This window comes from Cherax quadricarinatus, chromosome 48, assembly GCF_038502225.1.
Source record: "Cherax quadricarinatus isolate ZL_2023a chromosome 48, ASM3850222v1, whole genome shotgun sequence".
In the NCBI taxonomy this organism is placed as follows: Eukaryota; Metazoa; Arthropoda; class Malacostraca; order Decapoda; family Parastacidae; genus Cherax; species Cherax quadricarinatus.
The window spans coordinates 1,602,684-1,625,135 of NC_091339.1; the positions used below are offsets into that span (position 1 = coordinate 1,602,684).

At 43.2% G+C, this 22,452-nt stretch overlaps 1 protein-coding gene across 2 annotated transcripts in view; it reads left to right on the forward strand.

Moving 5' to 3' along the window:
* Positions 1-379: 379 nt before the first annotated feature.
* The window catches only part of LOC128696112 (uro-adherence factor A), a 1,051,771-nt gene continuing 1,029,698 nt past the window's right edge, over positions 380-22,452 (forward strand). For both annotated transcript variants that reach the window (XM_070094815.1, XM_070094816.1), the window contains exon 1: positions 380-571. The gene's annotated coding sequence lies outside the window, so the exon portion shown is untranslated. The remainder of the gene's footprint in view (positions 572-22,452) is intronic.

Genomic DNA, 22,452 nt, shown 5'->3' on the forward strand with positions numbered 1-22,452 from the left:
TCCACTTCTAGAATTTGTTAATTAATTTAGTTTCAGCGTTTCTTGTTTGAGTTACATGACGATATTGATCGGAAACTTGAGGCGAGTGTTTGACAGGGTTGGTGTTGTGGGAGGTTGTGGTTGGCGGCGCTAGATGGCACCACCAACCGATCAATCCGCCGCGTCCGCGTGCGCCAACATGACGGTTTTAACCTCATATTTTGTCTTGTCATCATAATATTTCGCAGTACACATGGTTTTTCCAACCTTTTTTCTTGAGATAATATTGAACAATAAATTACATAGGTCCACCTTCTCCCGGAAGTGAGTGTGTCAGCAGAAAGAATATTTGGAGAATAAATGTGGTTTTGAGTGAGGTCGTGCACGTTCCATGCGAGGAGCGATGTAGTTGCAGTGTTGTCGGCACAGCCAAACTCCCATGGTGTGTGTGTGCTGGTGAGCGTTGTCGCAATAACATCAACTCACAGTGATTGACCAGTGATTAATTGTGTAGTGGCCTCAGCACCTTTGGATAACGTTAGTTCTCTCTACCAGATCATTACGAAGGACGTCTGCACATATTCTCGAAGAGGTAAGAGTCTTCCTATTCCAGGATTGAGGCGTGGGGGGCGGGAACGGGAATGTTGGCCGAGGTTGGAATGGTAACGTGATACACTCAGAATGGCTCATGACCCACAAGTTATTTGAATGGCAACCAGGGTAGCGCGGAATGTGTTGAGAATTACGCTCAATGGAATTGAATTAGAGAATAGTGATGAAGACGTCACCTGAGGGTTTGTTGATATCCGAGACATCGACCAAGGAAGTCACAGAAGGGGAGTGAATCATGACCTGGAGTATTCTTTATTGATGGACCACATTTCTGGACCCCCTATATTTTTTTCTCTCTCTCTTACTCTATATGCTATCCAAATACGATTTTTTTCAACTTGAATCTGTTGTTTTTAGCTTTATCTCTGGTCAGACACCCTCAGAATCACTTTTGTCTTCTATTTATAATATACCTATCTTCCACTTGTATATCTCAACCATATCTCCCCTCATTCTTCGCCTTGCAAAAGTGTAGAGTCAGGAATTTGAATCACACACACACAAACACACACACTGAGACTGAAGCAGAAAAGATATAAAACGAACACTGGTAAATTTTTATAAAATACACTATATATATATATATATATATATATATATATATATATATATATATATATATATATATATATATATATATGTGTGTGTGTGTGTGTGTGTGTGTTTGTGTGTGTGTTTGTGTGTGTGTGTGTGTGCTACCATTTTGTCCTAGGCACATGTCGATTAGACACTAGGGCTGTTGTATTTGAGTTCGTGTGTGTGTGTGTGTGTGTGTGTGTGTGTGTGTGTGTGTGTGTGTGTGTGTGTGTGTGTGTGTGTGTGTGTGTATGAGTGTGTGTGTGTGTATGAGTGTGTGTGTGTGTGTGTCTGTGTGTGTGTGTGTGTGTGTGTGTGTCTGTGTGTGTCTGTGTGTGTGTAAAAACACAGTCCAATGTTTATACTCACATAAATTTAATAAGTGATATAATATTTACAGGGAGAGGTGTATATATACACTTATTGTATATATTTTTAGAGTATATATGAATCCCTATTTTAAGAGAGAATATATACTTGATGTATAAAGGTGTATTGTGTACTGCTGTCTTGTGACTAGGAAGTTCAGTCCTTCCCACTGATTGTAATGATGTACATAGTGACGTAATGACTCACGTGCAGTGACGTAATGACCCACGTGCAGTGACGTAATGATCCAAATGCAGCGACGTAATAACCCACATGCAGTGACGTAATGACCCACGTGCAGTGACGTAATGATCCACGTGCGATGAAGTAATGATCCACGTTCAGTGACGTAAAAATCCCCGTACACAAACGTAATGACTCGTGCAGTGGTCGTTATGATTCACGTACAGTGCTTTTAATGACTCGCGTGTTGTGGTTATGACTCGCATGTAGTGATTATGACTCACGTGCAGTGGTTATAATGACTCATGTGCTTTGGCCGTTATGACTCACGTGCAGTAGTTGTAGTGGCTCACGTGCAGTGGTATTGACTCAAGCGCAGTGGTCGTTACGACTCACGTGCAGTGGTCGTTGACTTACGTGCAGTGGTTACTACTCACGTGCAGTGGTGGTTTGACTTACGTGCAGTGGTTATGACTCACGCGCAGTGGTCGTTATGACTCACGTGTAGTGGTCATGGCTCATGCGTAGTGGTCGTTATGACTCACGTGTAGTGGTCGTTATGACTCACGTGCAGTGGTTGTTATAACGTAATTGCAGTGGTCGTTATGACTTAATTGCAGTTGTCTTGTGATTCACGTCCAGTGGTTATGACTCGCGTGCAGTGGTCATTATGACTCACGGGCAGTGGTTATGACTCACGTGCAGTGGACATGACTCACGTGTAGTGGTTATGACTCACGTGCAATAGTTATGAATCACTTGCAGTGGTTATTACTCACGTACAGTGGTTATGACTCAGGTGTAGTGGTTGACTCACGTGCAGTGGTTATGACTCACGTACAGTGGTTATGACTCACGTGCAGTGGTTATGACTCACGTGCAGTGGTTATTACTCACGTACAGCGGTTATTACTCACGTACAGTGGTTATGACTCACGTGCAGTGGTTATGACTCACGTGCAGTGGTTATTACTCACGTACAGTGGTTATGACTCACGTGCAGTGGTTATGACTCAGGTGCGGTGGTTATGACTCACGTGCATGATGGATTTCATACCAAACACGTCAAAATCGCCTCTCCACTTCTATCAAGACTTTGGGACTAAACACCTTACAGCGTCTACTTCGTCAACTATCTCTAGTATATTAGTAACCTGTGTATCCGACTGAAGAAGCCTGATGTGCAGGCGAAACGTTTCGGCAATAAAGACATCCAAGTGTTGCACACGTGTCTTATTCACTTGACAGTTTAATTGCTATGGTTTGCTTGCTGCCAAAACGTAGATGAGATGAATCACAGTTCGCGGACATTACAGATTTCCCGGTAGCAGTACTCAGCAAGCTGGTAAAAAATATTGAAGTCTTTTAGAGCGTGATGGCCGAGTGGTTAGTGTTTCGGACTGTCACCTGATACACCTGTTTGAATCCCCGTAAAACGTATACTGTATCTTAATTTGCAATTTAATTGGAGTGGATGATAATTAACACAGCTTGATAACACGTTGGAAAATTTTGTTGAAAATATTGACTGGACAAAATCATGTTAATAAAAATGTTTTGATTGACATATGTAATACATGTTATAGGTAAGGATACATGTGCGGCTCTAAATTGTGGCCTGAGTTGTGCAGCCTCGAAACATATAGTGAATAATATATTAATTACAAAATTTTGAAATTTGGTAAAAATCGGGTGATTTACCTATTTGATAATATCAGGAGGAACCTCTTAAATTGTGTTAATAGTAATTTACCTGTTTGATAATATCAGGAAGAAGCCCTTATATTCTGTTAATAGTGATTTTAGTTATACAACCTAACCATCGAAATGCTCGGATAAATTAATTAATTAAAATCCACAAAGCAAATAATTTGCTTAAGCCTATAATTAGTTCCACGGCCGTGTTGAATACAAATAATATATGTAACATATCTTGAAGCCAGGTAGTATGTATAGTTTCCTTCCAGTTGTAGTAATGATATAAATATAGCTAGCTTTGATTTAGCATCATTATTTATAAGAATCCTTGTTGATGACTTATTAAATTTTCTTTCTGATGAACTATGCAATTATAACTTACCATGGAACTCGTTAAACTCTGTATTATCGATGTAAAGTTTGTGTTTAATGATGAGTTTTGCGTTCAAAATTTTCTTATGGCAATGGGAAATCTTAACTCAGTACTTATTATTTATACATAGGATTTTTAACAATCATAGTAATGTATGGAATTGTTCCCCATATGACACTGATAAGTGTGTGATAAGTGACAAAGTGTGTGACACTGATAAGTGTGTGATGTGTAATGTTTTTGGTCCAAGAAATAGAGATTTCAGTGTTTCAACTTGAATATTCTAGCTTCTTCCATAAAATTTACTGTTAAGTCTGAACAGAATAGCTCACTAACATTTCTAAATATTTCATATATTAAACAGCTAGGAATTCAAATTAAAAATATTTAGAAAACCAACCAGTGTCTGTTTGTAAATACACTATTATTCGTCACACCATGACTGTGCAGCATTCGTTGTTCTCCATGTACTTAAAAGTTTTGTGCGTTTGTTGCCCAGGCTTCATAGAGAAGAAAATGATGGAAATATGTGAAACAGAATATAACCTCAGATATCCAAAAAGATTTATTAGTAAATTATACAAAACTGCTAAGAACACAAAAAAAAATCAAGAAAGCGTACTTAACCAAGATTGCATTTGTTCTTCTGAATCTCGTATACTTTCTTAAAATTCCTATTTTATTGAGAAATTTTACCGTCCGAGTTATATTGAAAAATCCAAATGTCATAAACAAATCTTGATAAGCTTGTTGCTTATAAGATCTTTTGTGCAAAACATGAAAAGTGCATTTAGGGCAGACGTAAAAAATTTAATTAAAATTACAACACCACAAAATGTAGCATTAAAGTTTGTGAGTCGAGCGTAAGAGATTTTAATCATACTAGTGTTTGGTTAAAAATAAGAAAACTGTTACACGGAAATCAGTGGTCGAATGCAGATAGACTCGGGTTCTGTATAAAAAAATAATGATTGCAATGTGAGCGTAAGTCCAGGATTTCATAAGCGAGGTGCGTTTATGACATCTGTGAGAAATTTAAGATATAGTGATAATATCAAATCACTTTATCTGTTACTCTCGATCTCACATAAATTTTAGGTTAATATTTATCTCAGGTCTATGAGTGAGGTATTACTCATCAGATTTTGTTGTTAGGTCCCATTGTGAGGCGCATCTAAATCTGGTGCGTCCTAGATGCAGCTGACTTTGTCATATCAGGCTCACGTGTGATTTGAACTTTCCTGCACATCCTGGAGAGAACAAGTGATTTAGTATGATCATTGACTCAGTCTCCCTTGTCTTAAAAGTTCTAGATATCCATCTTATCATTGTTGTGGTCCTTGCACACCAGACACTGCTGAAATTTACTACTTATAGATAAAGTGATTGAGAGATCTTGATATCACACATGTGCTTAAAAATAGTAAAATTAGCACACGTCTTAACGATTGTGAAGTTTACACACACACACACACACACACACACACACACACACACACACACACACACACACACACACACACACACACATTTTATTTTATTACTCTGGAGCAGAGTAATAAAATACACCATTGCTAACTGTAGACAAATAGTGAGCTACTTCAGTCAGTCCTCTAGCCTGCAGTAAACTAGACACAGCAAAAACAAAATGAACCTCCTAAGCTCAAGCTCATTCATGTACCTACCCACTGTAGTAGCACCTATTTAATGTTAGGTCGCATCTGTAAAAAAAAATCGTTACAGTATATTAGATACACACCTTCCATCATTTGAGGGAAATAAAGGGAATCTTATTGCCAAGTTATCATCTTTGTTGAAAATATTTCACAAATGAGCTACACGTCTTAATGAAAGAAATTGTCTCCTCTCAGAAATATTGTCTCAAGTGCAAAATCTGAAATATTTCATTAAGAAAGCTTTGAGTGATCCAAGACTCTCAGGCTTGGGTAGCACACTGTCAGCTCTCAAAATGCCAGTGTTAACTAGGTTCTAAAGTTGCACTTTTGACTACTACACGAAATTCAGCACATTTCTGGATCCCTGTTATAATTCTTTAATGCTAATGCAGAGCATGGGTCATGTAGAACAAACATTGATGATATTGAGAATGAATAAATTCATTAGAGAATTCAACAGATCAAGCGCTCAGAGAGTATAAGTGGTTTGCTAGCAGCATCAAGCCGCAACGGCAATGAGTAAGACATATGCAACATTTAGGTATCTTTATTCCCACGAAACGTTTCGCTCGCACAGTAGATTTATTCAGTCCAGAAGAATACCAGAAAGATGTCATCGCCATCACAGTCCAGTCCCAGATCAGGTTTTCCGGTGGATTAAGGCTGTTGCTAGAACCCCTCAAAGAAGGTTCCTTGATGTTGGTGAGGGTCCAAGGCTCCAGTTCCTTGAATTAAGTTGGAATGCCTTCCATTCCCCGAAGTACTGTATAATCCTTATGGGTTTAGTACTCCCCATGAATGTAACAATAATAATGTTACTGCTGGTCGCACGTAGTCCAACGTATGAACCACAGCCCAACTGGTCTGGAACTGATTTGAGAAATTTTCCCGGTTCTCTCTTGAAGACACCCAGAGGTTGGTTGGTAATTCTCCTGTTGCACAAAGGGAAGGCGTCGAAATCTAGGACCTCTGACATTCATTTAGTTCTCTCGTAGTATATTGGTCCTGCTCCTGGTTTTTATTGGAGGTACTCTGAACCGTCTGCCAAGTCTTGTGTTCATACAGAGTGATTGCAGTGTGCAGGTTTGGGACCAGTCTCTCTAGGATTTTCCAGGTGCAAATAATGATTTACCTTTCTCGCCTACATTTCAAGGAATACAGTTGAAGGGGCTTCTAACGTTCTCCGTAGTTTATATGTTTGAAGGTATACGGGCAGTGAAAGTTCTCTGCACATTTTCCAGTTCAGCAATCTTGCCTGCTTTAAAGAAGACCGTTAATATACAATAGTATTCCATCCTGGGGAGAATAAGTGACTTAGTATGATTATTGACTCACCATCCCTTGTCTTAAAAGTTCTAGTTATCCATCTTATTGTTGTGATCCTTGAATGTGTGATATGATATCAGTACAAAGTCTGTCACATGAAACTTTCGCTCTAATGAATTTGAGTTTCTCCTGTACTCCATTTCAGTCTATTTTCTCCATTCTTTCGTAGCGGAGCAAAGGAAACTTGTCCTCTTTGAACATTATATTATCTGAAGTGTACTATTTATATTCTCTCAAATATTTGCTGTTTTTAATACAGGGGTGAGTAAATTGGTGTTCAGCTCCATATCTTGAACATCATTGAAGAACATAAATCTGAACATTTCTCTTGGCCGAGGGACTGCCCACCTCAAACTTATTTCTTCAAGGTTGCTGAACCGATCACATAATTTTTACCCCTCCACTGCTTCTGCTGTCTCCATATTTAGTCACTTCTGCATTCGACTGAAGAAGCCTTCTGTGTGGACGAAACGTTGCGGAAATCAAGATACCTAGATACCTAACTGTTGTACATTCCTTATTCTTCTGCTTGTTGGTATTGTAAAACATTAGTTTAACGAAGCAATAAAGAGTCTAGTGAAGAAAGTCAAGATGATGTATCAGGGACCGAAGAACTTGAGTTTGATTTTAATAAATGTTATGAAAAAATTGTAACCAGCATTCCTAACAATAGCACGTCACAGGATCCTTTTCTGAATCTCAAAAAGTAGCATCCAAAAACACACGGATCGTGTTAGCACAAACATTGAAACAAATAAATACGTGTCAATGGCGTTATCTCTTAAAGAAGGAAATCCACTAAAGTAGTGCGAATAAAATAGGATAATTTTTCCATCTCTTGTATTACAAACGCAGGTAGCAAATTCAAGGCCTGTTGCACCTGGCCGTAACTAAAGTCGGCAGTCAAAGAGCAACTTCGCAATAAAGGGCAAATCAAGCAGAGAGGGAGTAGGTTTTCTTTACCACTTCTTCACCACTATGTACGGTAGGTATAAAGTTTAGTCAGCGGTATAACAATAGGACAGAGCAAAGAGCCAGTCATAACAGCAGGTTACACTTCAGACTACAAGAGAGTATGAGTGGATGGGATCAGCTTAAGTGAGTGTCTGACCTGCAGCCAGGTAGTCAAGTGCATCAACACTTCGGCGGACAGGTCAGCTCTCACGCTATTGGTTGATTGAACTGGACAATTAATACAGCAGTGGGGGGACCAGAACAGTTATATTCTGAAATGCTGGTTCATTGGTCGAGAGGGCATGCCATTGTGTGTGTGATTAACAATGAATAAATTGTAACACTCTGCGCACGCCACATCGGGCAAATCTAGCCAGTAAATGTCTTGAGTTCACCTCTTCCTCAATAGAAAGTGAAAGATTGTTCAGCACTGGAGGAAACATCTACTCTCCTCATAGGAACAGATTTACATCTGAATATGGGGAGATGTTGATGTTCCTCAACTTAAATTTGAGAATTGAAGTTGAGTAATATATGTACAGTATATTGCTTATTGGCCATTTGAGGTATTAGAATAGTCATGTTTTTTTTTTTCTCTTTTTCACTGTGTTACTTCAGAGTTATAAAAACTTTAAACTGTAATAGAAGTATATCAGTTATTTCATATTAATAATGGAGAGGTTGTTGTTTTTTAAATTCTGAACTATATTTTTAAATTTTTAATTTCCTGTTATTGCAATAATGTGTTTTTCATTTTTTTTTTGTTTTAAGTTTTAAGTAAACAGGATTATGAGAGTATTAGCTGTTTCAGTTTCATGTTTAACATAAAATTATTCAGACTTTTGTTGTTGTAATTAATTTCTCTTCTCATTGTGTCTTCATAAGATTATTAAATAAATCGACATTTAGTAATTTTATATAATTTTTTCAGTTTGTAATCCTCACGGGGGTGTCTGTAATTAGTAATTAGTAACGACACTGACATCTGAGAAATTGTTTAATGTTTAACCTCCCTGGGTTATTTAATACCTCTTGAACAAAAAAATCGTTATATATTAAACGTTTATCAAAGCTTCAAGAATAAAAAAAATATTGAAAAAGTATCGATATCGGCCTAAATTAGAATTTCGGTATTGTTTTCGGTACCGTCCCATCTCTACTGGACGTTTTCAAGAATTTATAGCTGATTTATCGCTACTTTTTTTAAAAAAAAAGATAGTTTCTGTACAAGCAGAAGCAGATCAGTGTTCGTCCTGCTCAGTTTTCATTAGTATTAAATTTGAATTTTTTCCCCAGGATGCGAGCCACAACAGTCGACTCTCAAATATACCTATTTACTACCAGGAAAACAGAGGCAACAGGTGTTAGGAGAGTTCCTGCTGCCAGGAGAACAAAGGCAGATCATGCGTTTTGTCCTGTCCGGAAATTGAACCCAGGTGCTTTTCATTGTGCGCCAACTGCTCTAACTACTGTTTGACAGAATCCCTCTCCTGTAGCAGCTAGTGGAGACAGAACGATCAACTGTCTGCTGCCAGACAGGAATCTGTCATCAGTTTACACCGTTCGCTTTCATATGCGATTTCCAGCTCAATTTCTGATTTTTTCTACAGAAAAAACTTTTCATTTTATTTTAGGTTATGGCAGGTTACATGAATATATAAAAAAATATATTTAATTACAGATTATCAAATTTAATAAAATAGGTGGCGACACGTCTGGCAGGGAGGTGTTCCAAACAAGCCTCAGCCAACGTTGAAATGTGCACGCTTATCAGGCTACATTAGTAGACATGCTCCTCACTTGGTTGCGTTTAAGTAACATCAATGTTTCAGCTGACTGAGTCATGTAAGTAACCTTTCTCATTTCCCCCTAACCTTTCCCTACGCCGCCACCACCCTCACGTACTCCTCATCCCCTCAACTATCCCTCCCCTTCCCTTTTCATTAATCATCCTCTTTCCCTTTGTTTCTCCTTCTCCTTCACCCTCCTACTTCTCATCTTACCTCTCTCATTCCACTGGTGAGATTATTACAAATCTCTCACATTTTTTAGAAAAAAAGGGGGGAATAAATTAGAAATTTTCTTTTAATTCTGCATATAATAGAACTATGAGACTGGCAAGCAGTCTTCGAGTTGCTGGAACTGTAACTCAGTTGAATTTGCAGGCTAAGATCTGTTCTTCTTCATCTCGTTTCAGTAGCCAGACCTGTCTGAGGTATAGTTCACTACCACCCCCTGGGATGCCACTCACAATAGTCGACTAACACCCAGGTACCTTCTTACTGCTAGGTGAACAGGGGCAATAGGTGTCAGGAAACATGCCCAACGTTTCCTCCCGTGCCAGGGATCGAACCACCAAAACTCAGTGAACTGACCTTTGTAACTTTGTGCACTTGTTGCACGTCTCCCTCTATTGTTCACCAGAGTAACTTTGTGCACTTTTTGCACGTCTCTCTTGATCCAAGGAAATTGAGTTGCTCTCCCTCAGCAGTGAATCTGGAGTCAATATGATTCCTATTGGCTTAGTGCACTCTCATGAGCGTAATAATAATGATAACTGCAGTGAAGTAAAATACAAAAATAATTATTCTCGGTAGAGTCACTTAGGCGGTACTCTGTGTATTGAACAGTCACTGTGGTACCTGGGTCAGTGTTACCAGCCAGGTACTTGGGTCAGTGTTACCAGCCAGGTACCAGGGTCAGTGTTACCAGCCAGGCACCAGGGTCAGTGTTACCAGCCAGGTACCAGGGTCAGTGTTACCAGCCAGGCACCAGGGTCAGTGTTACCAGCCAGGTACCAGGGTCAGTGTAACCAGCCAGGTACCAGGGTCAGTGTTACCAGCCAGGTACCAGGGTCAGTGTTACCAGCCAGGTACCAGGGTCAGTGTTACCAGCCAGGTACCAGGGTCAGTGTTACCAGCCAGGTACCTGGGTCAGTGTTACCAGCCAGGTACCAGGGTCAGTGTAACCAGCCAGGTACCAGGGTCAGTGTTACCAGCCAGGTACCAGGGTCAGTGTTACCAGCCAGGTACCAGGGTCAGTGTAACCAGCCAGGTACCAGGGTCAGTGTTACCAGCCAGGTAACAGGGTCAGTGTAACCAGCCAGGTACCAGGGTCAGTGTTACCAGCCAGGTACCAGAGTCAGTGTAACCAGCCAGGTACCAGGGTCAGTGTCACCAGCCAGGTACCTGGGTCAGTGTTACCAGCCAGGTACCAGGGTCAGTGTTACCAGCCAGGCACCAGGGTCAGTGTAACCAGCCAGGTACCAGGGTCAGTGTTACCAGTCAGGTACCAGGGTCATTGTTACCAGCCAGGTACCAGGGTCATTGTTACCAGCCAGGTACCAGGGTCAGTGTAACCAGCCAGGTACCAGGGTCAGTGTTACCAGCCAGGTACCAGGGTCAGTGTCACCAGCCAGGTACCAGGGTCAGTGTTACCAGCCAGGTACCAGGGTCAGTGTAACCAGCCAGGTACCAGGGTCAGTGTTACCAGCCAGGTACCAGGGTCAGTGTAACCAGCCAGGTACCAGGGTCAGTGTTACTAGCCAGGTACCAGGGTCAGTGTTACCAGCCAGGTACCAGGGTCAGTGTTACCAGCCAGGTACCAGGGTCAGTGTAACCAGCCAGGTACCAGGGTCAGTGTTACCAGCCAGGTACCAGGGTCAGTGTAACCAGCCCGGTACCAGAGTCAGTGTTGTGATGTAGTCCAGCTGGGCTTGTGAGGTCTCTGGGGAGACCTAATTTAACCAATTATATGGTCACACCTTGCCTTGGCAGACGTCTGTAGCCACGCCCACGTCTGAGCTCTTTTGTTCTTAACAGCGTCAGAGCTCGGCGTCAGGTCGCAACACGTGGTACATACACCATTGGGGAGGGGGGTACTTTGACTACGATATAAGCCCAGGGAAGAGCGGGGCAAGGAGGTTGTTGGTGACAGGTCCGTCGAGCGAGAGCTCTGGACAGCCGCGTGTGTAGTGGACCACGCATTGGGAATCTCGGGTCAGCTGGTCGGTGAATTAAGAGTGAGTACTAGTCCGTGTTACTGATAACATCTACCCTTCCCCCTGGTAATAAGTCTCATAGGTCAATTGTTATATTGTGTAAATTTCCATCAGGAGATGTTGTATTCTAGCCCTTTTATGTTATTAAGTAAACTATAGCCATAGTTCCCATTTTTATTTGTACCTTCATATGCTATTCCCTAGCTTGTTAAGCACTGGGATATACGGGGGACGTGCTCACTCGCTGGGATACCTCCGGTAGAGTGGGTAGAGGTCTCACATGGTGGCAGCGGTTTAGCGTTTATCATTAAACGCGGCTCACGTGCTTTACGACTGGTCGGTTTTTGCTATCAAAACCAAATATTAATTTCTTTGTGTCGCCTATCATTTGTTTTACCGTTCACTGTGACCGTAACCTTAAGAATAAACCAGGACAATCCTACTCTTATGGTTGTCAGGTGGGTGATGACCAAATATAATTTGCGTAGCAAGACGTTAAATAGTGCAATCAGACGATCCAGTAGGATACAGGTGAAGTTCCTCGTGAACAGAATGGCAGAGGTTAACGTCAATGTTAGTGATCTCGCACCAGGCTCAAGTGAAGGGTCTAGCAACATGGTTCCACAGCAAGATTCACTGATTAATGTTAGTGACGGTATAAATAATCAAGAAAATGAGATTTCAGTGATAAATAATACTTCAGGGGTACATATGTCAGGGACAAACCATCCCCAGGTCCAAGGCTCAGGAACGAATATAGGTTCCAGGGTGACCCCCAGTAGTACCACGAATACTATGGCCCCAGTGGTATCTAATACATCTACCACTGCTGTTAGCCCGGGAGTACCAACTTTACCAACCCGGGATGCTACTAACCCCATACCTCCGTATTTTAATAACCCAGTTAATGCTGACTATAGTATGTATCCTTATCTTAACTCTGTGCTTCATAGTGTTATTGCTCAAGTTATGAGTAACCCTCAATCCCCTATTGTTGTACCTGCTCCCCAAGTCCCTGGGGTAGCTGCCTATAGGGTTCCCACTTCTGCGTCTGGTTCTACAGTTACTAGTATACCTAACCCCTCAGTAACCATAGCTTCCCCTGTTGTGTCAGGTGTTCACCTGCCCAATGCTGTTCCTGTAAATACTAACCAAACACCCACACGTGTAACTACAGCTGGGGAACCATTCAGTATTTCCCCGAATGGGTCCTTATCTAATATACCGGGACTCCCGACCCAACCCCAACTTCTGAGCCTCCAGCCTTCCCAGGTCAATCCTTCCCTAACCAAGCCACTCAACGTCCCAACGAACCCTATGCTTCAGCAAAAGATTTTATCTGGGGCATCAGCTCCAGATAGTAGTGTTGGAACCTCTATGTGTGGGACAGTAATTGTTGATAGGCCATATTTAGAAAATTTGCCTAAATTTCATGTAGAAGATTTGCCGAGGAATCCCATCGAAAGAAATATCAAAGTAGAAGCTTGGATTAAAAATATTGAGGCCATTTTGCTTAATATATCTGATGAAAAACTGAAAGTTTCACTGGGATTCAGGGCAATTGTAGATAACACAGCATCCATATTTAGTCTCCCACAATTTATTAACGTAAAGAACTGGAGTAATTTCAAGGATGCTATAAGATATAGGTTCCAGACGGCAGTATCAGTTGAAAATATCCATCGATACCTGGAACAATTGCAACTGAAGGAGGGACACACTTTAAGGGACTTCAGTTGTCTGGTATGGTCCAGGGTGGAAGATGTGAACGGAACTTTAAAATATAATGAAGAACAGCTGGAGCTTTATAAAAAGCAGGTATTTTGTGAAGGGTTGCCAGTCTGGATGAGAACTAGAGTTGCTATGGTACTAGCGATTAAAACCTTCGAAGAACTAGTTCAATATGCCATGTCTCTCGAGTCCGAATATGGTAGAGACAGAAAGGGAGATAGAATTGTTGCCTCAGAGAGAGTAACACCTGAGTCACCATATGTGGCGACAACCAATAATGAGAAGAAGTATATACCCCCGCACCGCAGGACAGGCGGTGGTGGGCGTAATAAACAGAATGCTCGGAGAACTAATCAATGCTGGGAGTGTGGCGGGATTGGCCATATTAGGGCCAACTGCCCTAATTTTCGTTCCTAACGAAAGAAGAAGGTACAAGGTTAAGAAAGATAGGTCTGATAACCTTGTTACCAAAGATGAAAGACCTATGATTAAAGTAAGAGTAAATGGAAAAAAACTGGTAGCTTTCATTGATACGGGAAGTCAGGTGTCAATAATTAAGCGAGATGTATGTAATAACTGGAGGGGTTGTAAAATAAGCAAAGCTAAGAGAGATATTACTGCTGTAAATGGTAATGATATTAATGTCGAGGGACAAACGGACCTGTACTTTGAACTGGGTGAAAGTTATAAAGTTCACGCTTGTTTAGTAGTGTCTGGAGTAAGGTTTCCAGGGGACTTACTCTTAGGTATGGATTTTCTCAGAAGGTTTGACTTCCTCTTGTCGTATGGCAAAGGAAGGGGAACCAGTCGGCTGATACTGGATGAGGTTTCCTTTCCAATAAAATTCATAGAACATCCCTCAATAGTAGCTTCTATGAGTAGGAGTAATAAATTATTCAAAACCCCATCTAAATCACTTTTTGAAGTGCAGTTACCTAATGTGAACTCTGCAGACGCAGATTATGCAGTTCATGTATTATATAACCAGGTATGTCCACCTAATACATTCAAATTTATTAAAGGTTCAGTGGGAAGGAAGGTCGAGCCAGGAAGTATCTTACAATTAGCGGGGAAGCTAGAATCCTTCCTGGTGCCTCATCATCTAGCCCAGGTTTCTGAGAAAAGACATATCTTAATACCAGTGATAAATCTGACAAGTAAAGCGTTAAGATTCAAGAATGGTAGAAGGTTAACATCAGCTGAGATTATCCCCAAAGACTTAATTTTTGAACCTGACTCCGTTAGGCTACCTGGCCGAGGTCAACAATGTGGAGCACTTAATACCAGAGTCCCAGAAAGGGTAGTGACGCCTGCCGCTCCCACCCAGAACGAAAGTAAAAGGGAAAAGACATTTAATGATGTAAATCTAAATCATTTAAAATGTTCTGAGAAGGAAATAATAAAGAATGCTTTAAGGAACTTTCCAAAGTTGTTTTCAATGGATGAAGGAGATATAGGCTTGCTGCCCCAGATTGAGCATACTATACCTACAGGTGACAGTTTACCTGTCCAAACCCGTCAATGGAGACTCCCAGAAGAGGCTAAGAGAGTAATAAGGGAGGAATGTAATACCATGCTCCAGAACGATGTAATTGAACCGAGTTCATCACCGTGGCTCTCACCTGTAGTGTTGGTAAAGAAACCAGATAACTCTTATCGGTTCTGTGTGGATTATAGGAAAGTGAATGAATTAACAATAGCTGATAGTTATCCCTTGCCCCTAATTCAGGAAATTCTTGATTCATTTGGAACAGCTAAGTATTTTTCGACTTTGGACGCTAAGTCAGCTTATTGGGCCATCCCCGTTTCAGAAGAAGATAGAGAGAAGACAGCATTCTCAGATGGGGTCAGATTATACCAATTTAAACGAATGCCCTACGGGTTAAAAACCGCGCCCTCTAGCTTCCAAAGAGCTATAAACTTCATCCTCAGCCCTGTGTTGGGTAGACACTCACTGGCATATCTTGATGATGTGGTAGTCTACTCCCGGTCATTTCCAGAACATGTAGACAACCTTGTGGAGACACTAAAACTACTGGATAAAGCAGGATTTAAGTTGAATGCAAAGAAATGTATAATAGCAGCCACTAGCTTTAAATTTCTAGGCTTTCAGGTAAGCCCTGAAGGGATTCGCCCTGACCCTGATAAGTGTAAGGCAATATCTGAAATGCCAAGACCTAGAACAGCAAGGGAAGTCAGGAGGTTCCTAGGTGCAGCAGGATACTTTAGAAGACATATTAAGGGTTTTGCAGAGCTAGCAGCACCACTGACAGATCTAACTAAGAAGAAAGCTAAGTTTGTATGGAAAGAAGAACATGAGTTGGCTCACGAAAAATTAAAGGCTGAGCTTACAAGTGAGCCGGTATTAGTGGTTCCTGATTTTTCCAGAGAGTTTGAGATACATACAGACGCTTCAGCAGTTGCAATAGGAGGTTGCCTAATGCAAAGAGACAAGGAAAATAACCCACACCCAGTAGCGTATTTTAGCAGAAAGATTAAAGGACCGGAAGTCAGGTATGCCATCACTGATAAAGAAGCCTTGGCAGTGGTAGAAAGTGTGAGATACTTTGAACCGTATGTATTTCAGCGCCATTTTAAAATAATAACAGATCACAGGGCATTGGTGCACATATTTAAAAAGAAAACTCGCTGTCCTAGGATGTCTAGATGGGGTTACGAACTGTCAGCACACTCGTACCAGATTCTTTATAAGCCAGGAGCCTCACACCATGTACCAGACGTATTGAGTAGGAATGTAGCAGCAATAAATGTTGATGTTAATATTGAGAATGTGAACAATGAAAAATTAAGAGAGTACCAACTGGAAGAGAACAGGTGGAAGGAGATAATTGAGTATTTGGAGGGAGAGAAGCTCCCGTGCCACAAGCCAAGCCGCCCTATTGATGAATTCGAGATGAAAGACGGTGTGCTACATAGGATTACGGAGCTGAACGATCGTTCAGTACAGCAGGTAGTAATACCCAATGTCCTCAGGAAGGCCGCTCTGAAGCTTGCACACTCATCCAAGATGGCTGGCCATCCAGGTGTTTTTAGGACTTATAAGAGGGCCAAAGAAATGTTCTACTTTCCTGGTCTCCTGAATTATGTAACCGAATATGTAAAATGTTGTGGTAATTGCCAAAGGAGGAAAGGTAACCCTCAGGTTAATGTGGAATTGCAAGCTTTTCCCGAGATTAAGGAGCCGTTGGACCGGGTTGGTGCAGATCTTATTGACTTACATAATAGTTATTCAGGCAATAGGTATGTTCTTGTGCTGGTGGACCATCTGTCACGGTATACAACACTTGTACCCATCCCTAAGAAAGACCCACAGACTGTTGCAGAGGCGCTCCTTGATAGATTCGTAGCAATATTTGGACCTCCTAGAGAATTAGTAACAGATCAAGGTTCAGAGTTTAAAAGCAAGGTATTTGCAGAGGTTTGTAACACCTTAAAAATAATGACAGCATTCACGACAGCTTATCATCCACAGGCGAATGGTATGGTGGAGAGAACGAACCAAGTAGTCAAAAATACACTGGCCATTCTCTCAGAGAAAGAACCATTACAATGGGATAAATATATACCATATGTTCAATTTGCTTTAAACACCGCTATTCACAAATCAATAGGGACACAACCATTATTCCTATTTACAGGGCATGACTGTCATTTTGCAGCAGGCTTGGTGAACCAAGCAGTTGTCAGATACGGTGAGGACTATCCTTCAGAAGTCCTAACAAAAATGAGAACTGCTTGGCGAACTGCCGCCCAGGCATCTGGTAGAGCGCAGGAAAAATATGCTCACTACTATGACAAGCAAGTGAAGCCTCTTAAACTTAAGGAAGGTAACCTAGTAATGGTATATAAAGATGAAGTAACCCCTCAACAGAGTAGGTCCCTCGGTCCAAGGTGGAAAGGTCCTTACCGCATCTTAGAGAAAATGGGACCAGTAAATGTGAAGGTTAAAGGGTTGTTTGAGGACCAGAGTGAGAGGATTGTTCATTGTAATAAACTAAAGCCATTCTGGTCTGAGGAGGAAATAGTAATGCCTAATGTTAATGTGGTGGATGAAAGGACTGTAAATGACGAGGTATATGAGGAAGATAGGTTACATCAGCTGGTAGAGGAAAATGTTGGTATGAATACAAGGTCAAGAATGTATAGACGAAATTTGTAAGGGAATTATTGCTGGAGGGAGGGAGTGTTGTGAGTAAATGGGACCCTGAGGGAAGGAGCTGACCACTCGCCTCGCCCTCAGGTCGGCTCAATACTCTAGAGACCTGCCCACCAACAATAAGCCCCAGTCACCTGTAGAACAATACTGCCGTCTACTATTATTCACAGGAGATGTGGAGATGTTGCCAGGATCTGCCAAGGAGACTCCAGGAATCTATTTGGCCTGGAGTGATGGAGACGCAGAAGTGCCAAGAAGTCAGTTTGGGTCCAGCAAAAGGGCTATTATTAGACCTGGGAGACTTGAGGAAAAGCGGTAGCCAGCTCTCGTGCCACCACCATGCAAGAGGTGGAAGTTGACGGGTGAGGCTGGACGGATGAAGGGTGGCCTTGGTGCCTGAGGAGTATTGTCGTGGTGAAGATAAGCTGCTTGCTGAGTCGTGAAGTTCCCAGATGCTGTGCTTTCAACGAGAGGGACCCGCATGAGCGTTCCTAAACGCCAATGAAGTCCACACAATGAGACATGGCCCAATTTAGGAAGTGCTAGGGTCGGCCAGAAGCTCTGGCTAACCCCTCTTCTAGTAGAAGCAGTAGACAGATCTGGAGGTGAGATGACAAGAATACTGCAATGGCCCTATGTCCTCCTCCGTCGACCCCTTCATATTTCTGCCCAAGGATTTGTAGAGAGCTTCTCCCTGGGTCAATAGCATGGCCCCAAGTCAAGCCAACCGTGTCATTCACTACTAGCCAGTGAAGCTTGGGAAATGATGATTAGAGTGGTATTAGTATGGTATCTCTACTGCTAGGGGATGCCCTATGTTATGTCAGCTGTTGGGACAAAAATGTGTTGTATATTATGTGAGCTAGCTCCTTGCCGGGAGGGATCACAGTAGAGATAGGATGTATTTTCTTTTCAGGTGGAGAACTGTAAACACCAATCGGCTCGCCGTCAGAAGAGGATTCCTTTATGTGAGGGATGGGAGGTTTTCTTTTAGTTCCTAGAAATGGGATAATGATTGGTCCTGGTTGCGATTCCTGCCTTGTCATGAATGGTCACGGTACGGTGCAAGGAAAATGCGACATTGTGGTCGTGTAATGGTTCAGTTGCAAGTACTTGAAGGAATAATACCCGCTGGAGCTGTTTTCTACGCCAGGAAAACCTTACGAGGTTTGGCTCAATGGTTAATTAGCGAGGGTGACTACAGGAGCTAGTTTATTTCTAGTAGAGTACAGGAAGGCACTGGAGCCCGATATTTAGTTTTAAGGAGACATGACGGATAAGGAGGTTTCGCACCAGAGTCATTGTTATTCGTTTCTTGTGCTAGAATTTATTAAACCTACTGATCTGTGTGAATTCATATTATTTGCTATTGTATTGTAATAGATTTAAGGGATTAGGATTAAAATAATCTAATAACTAGGACAAATTGTCCTAGTTCTCAGATATTTTAAATTGGGGGAGAAAGGGGGATGTGATGTAGTCCAGCTGGGCTTGTGAGGTCTCTGGGGAGACCTAATTTAACCAATTATATGGTCACACCTTGCCTTGGCAGACGTCTGTAGCCACGCCCACGTCTGAGCTCTTTTGTTCTTAACAGCGTCAGAGCTCGGCGTCAGGTCGCAACACGTGGTACATACACCATTGGGGAGGGGGGTACTTTGACTACGATATAAGCCCAGGGAAGAGCGGGGCAAGGAGGTTGTTGGTGACAGGTCCGTCGAGCGAGAGCTCTGGACAGCCGCGTGTGTAGTGGACCACGCATTGGGAATCTCGGGTCAGCTGGTCGGTGAATTAAGAGTGAGTACTAGTCCGTGTTACTGATAACATCTACCCTTCCCCCTGGTAATAAGTCTCATAGGTCAATTGTTATATTGTGTAAATTTCCATCAGGAGATGTTGTATTCTAGCCCTTTTATGTTATTAAGTAAACTATAGCCATAGTTCCCATTTTTATTTGTACCTTCATATGCTATTCCCTAGCTTGTTAAGCACTGGGATATACGGGGGACGTGCTCACTCGCTGGGATACCTCCGGTAGAGTGGGTAGAGGTCTCACAGTGTTACCGGTCAGGTATCAGGGTCAGTGTTACCAGCCAGATACCAGGGTCAGTGTTACCAGCCAGGTACCAGGGCCAGTGTAACCAGCCAGGTACCAGGGTCAAGGTAACCAGCCAGGTACCAGGGTCAGTGTTACCAGTCAGGTACCAGGGTCAGTGTTACCGGCGAGGTGCCAGGGTTAGTGTTACCATTCAGGTACCAGGGTCAGTGTTACCATCCAGGTACCAGTGTTACCAGCCAGGTTCCAGGGTCTGTGTTACCAGCCAAGTACCAGGGTCAGTGTTACCAGCTAGGTACCAGGGTCAGTGTTACCAACCAGGTGTCAGGGTCAGTGTTACCAACCAGGTGTTGGGTCAATGTTACCAACCAGGTGCCAGGGTAAGTGTTACCAGCCAGGTGTCAGGGTCAGTGTTACCAGCCAGGTGCCAGGGTCAGTGTTACCAGCCAGGTGCCAGGGTCAGTGTTACCAGCCAGGTGACAGGGTCAGTGCTACCAGCCAAGTACCAGGGTCAGTGTTACCAGCTAAGTACCAGGGTCAGTGTTACTAGCCAGGTGACAGGGTCAGTGTTACCAGCGAAATACCAGGGTCGGTGTTACCAGCCAGGTGACAGGGTCAGTGTTACCAGCCAGGTACCAGAGTCAGTGTTACCAGCCAGGTACCAGGGTCAGTGTTACCAGCCAGGTACCAGGGTCAGTGTTACCAGCCAGGTACCAGGGTCAGTGTTACCAGCCAGGTACCAGGGTCAGTGTTACCAGCCAGATACCAGGGTCAGTGTAACCAGCCAGGTACCAGGGTCAATGTTACCAGGCAGGTACCAGGGTCAGTGTTACCAGCCAGGTACCAGGGTCAGTGTTACCAGCCAGGTACCAGGGTCAGTGTAACCAGCCAGGTACCAGGGTCAGTGTTACCAGCCAGGTACCAGGGTCAGTGTTACCAGCCAGGTACCAGGGTCAGTGTTACCAGTCAGGTACCAGGGTCAGTGTTACCAGCCAGGTACCAGGGTCAGTGTTACCAGCCAGGTACCAGGATCAGTGTAACCAGCCAGGTACCAGGGTCAGTGTTACCAGCCAGGTACCAGGGTCAGTGTAACCAGCTATGTACCAGGGTCAGTGTAACCAGCCAGGTACCAGGGTCAGTGTTACCGGCGAGGTGCCAGGGTCAATGTTACCAACCAGGTGCCAGGGTAAGTGTTACCAGCCAGGTGCCAGGGTCAGTGTTACCAGCCAGGTGCCAGGGTCAGTGTTACCAGCCAGGTGCCAGGGTCAGTGTTACCAGCCAGGTGACAGGGTCAGTGCTACCAGCCAAGTACCAGGGTCAGTGTTACCAGCTAAGTACCAGGGTCAGTGTTACCAGCCAGGTGACAGGATCAGTGTTACCAGCCAGGTACCAGGGTCAGTGTTACCAGCCAGGTACCAGGGTCAGTGTTACCAGCCAGGTACCAGGGTCAGTGTTACCAGCCAGGTACCAGGGTCAGTGTTACCGGCGAGGTGCCAGGGTCAGTGTTACCAGTCAGGTACCAGGGTCAGTGTTACCGGCGAGGTGCCAGGGTCGGTGTTACCAGCCAGGTGCCAGGGTCAGTGTTACCATTCAGGACCCGGGTCAGTGTTACCATCCAGGTGCCAGTGTTACCAGCCAGGTTCCAGGGTTAGTGTTACCAGCCAGGTACCAGGGTCAGTGTTACCAGCTAGGTACCAGGGTCAGTGTTACCAACCAGGTGTCAGGGTCAGTGTTGCCAACCAGGTGTTTGGGTCAATGTTACCAACCAGGTGCCAGGGTAAGTGTTACCAGCCAGGTGCCAGGGTCAGTGTTACCAGCCAGGTGCCAGGGTCAGTGTTACCAGCCAGGTGACAGGGTCAGTGCTACCAGCCAAGTACCAGGGTCAGTGTTACCAGCTAAGTACCAGGGTCAGTGTTACCAGCCAGGTGACAGGGTCAGTGTTACCAGCGAAATACCAGGGTCGGTGTTACCAGCCAGGTGACAGGGTCAGTGTTACCAGCCAAATACCAGGGTCAGTGTTACTAGTTAAGTGTCAAGGTCAGTGCTGAGAGATTGGTGTCAAACTGTTGTGGCTCCGGTTGATGTCTGAATACAATTAAATGTATACTGTAGGTATAATGTGTGCATAAGTTTAAGTTATGTAATGAAGGTAATCAGGTGGTTTATTTTTCAGTGCATTCAGGCATCAGACGAGCCTGACCCGCGGCCGGGCTCCGGGAGTAGAAAAATCCTCGGAACTCATCAAAGGTATGCAGACTAAACCATACCACGGGTGGGAATAGAACCCGCGATCAGAGAGTCTCAAAACTCCAGACCGTCGCGTTAGCCACTGGACCAGCTAGCCACAATAGTAGTGGTGTAGAAATATACCCAGTTGGACGCATCTTATTGTGGCTAGCTGGTCCAGTGGCTAACGCGACGGTCTGGAGTTTAGAGACTCTCTGATCGCGGGTTCTATCCCCGCCCGTGGTATGGTTTGTTTGCAATCGTGTCATTACGATTTCGTGAGTCAGGTATGCAGACTATATAGTGAATAGTTTGTAGCTGACGAACCAACAATGTACAACACAGCTAACCGAGATATTCTTTTATTAGACGATGTTTCTAAGTAGGGCGAAACGTCGTATAGACTTCTAAGTCGATACAGTCCTGTACGAAATTAATACAGCGATATTTAGGGTATAACGAGATGTAATAAAAAAAAGTAGAATACACATGTATCTCTGGTGCATTACTAGAGGC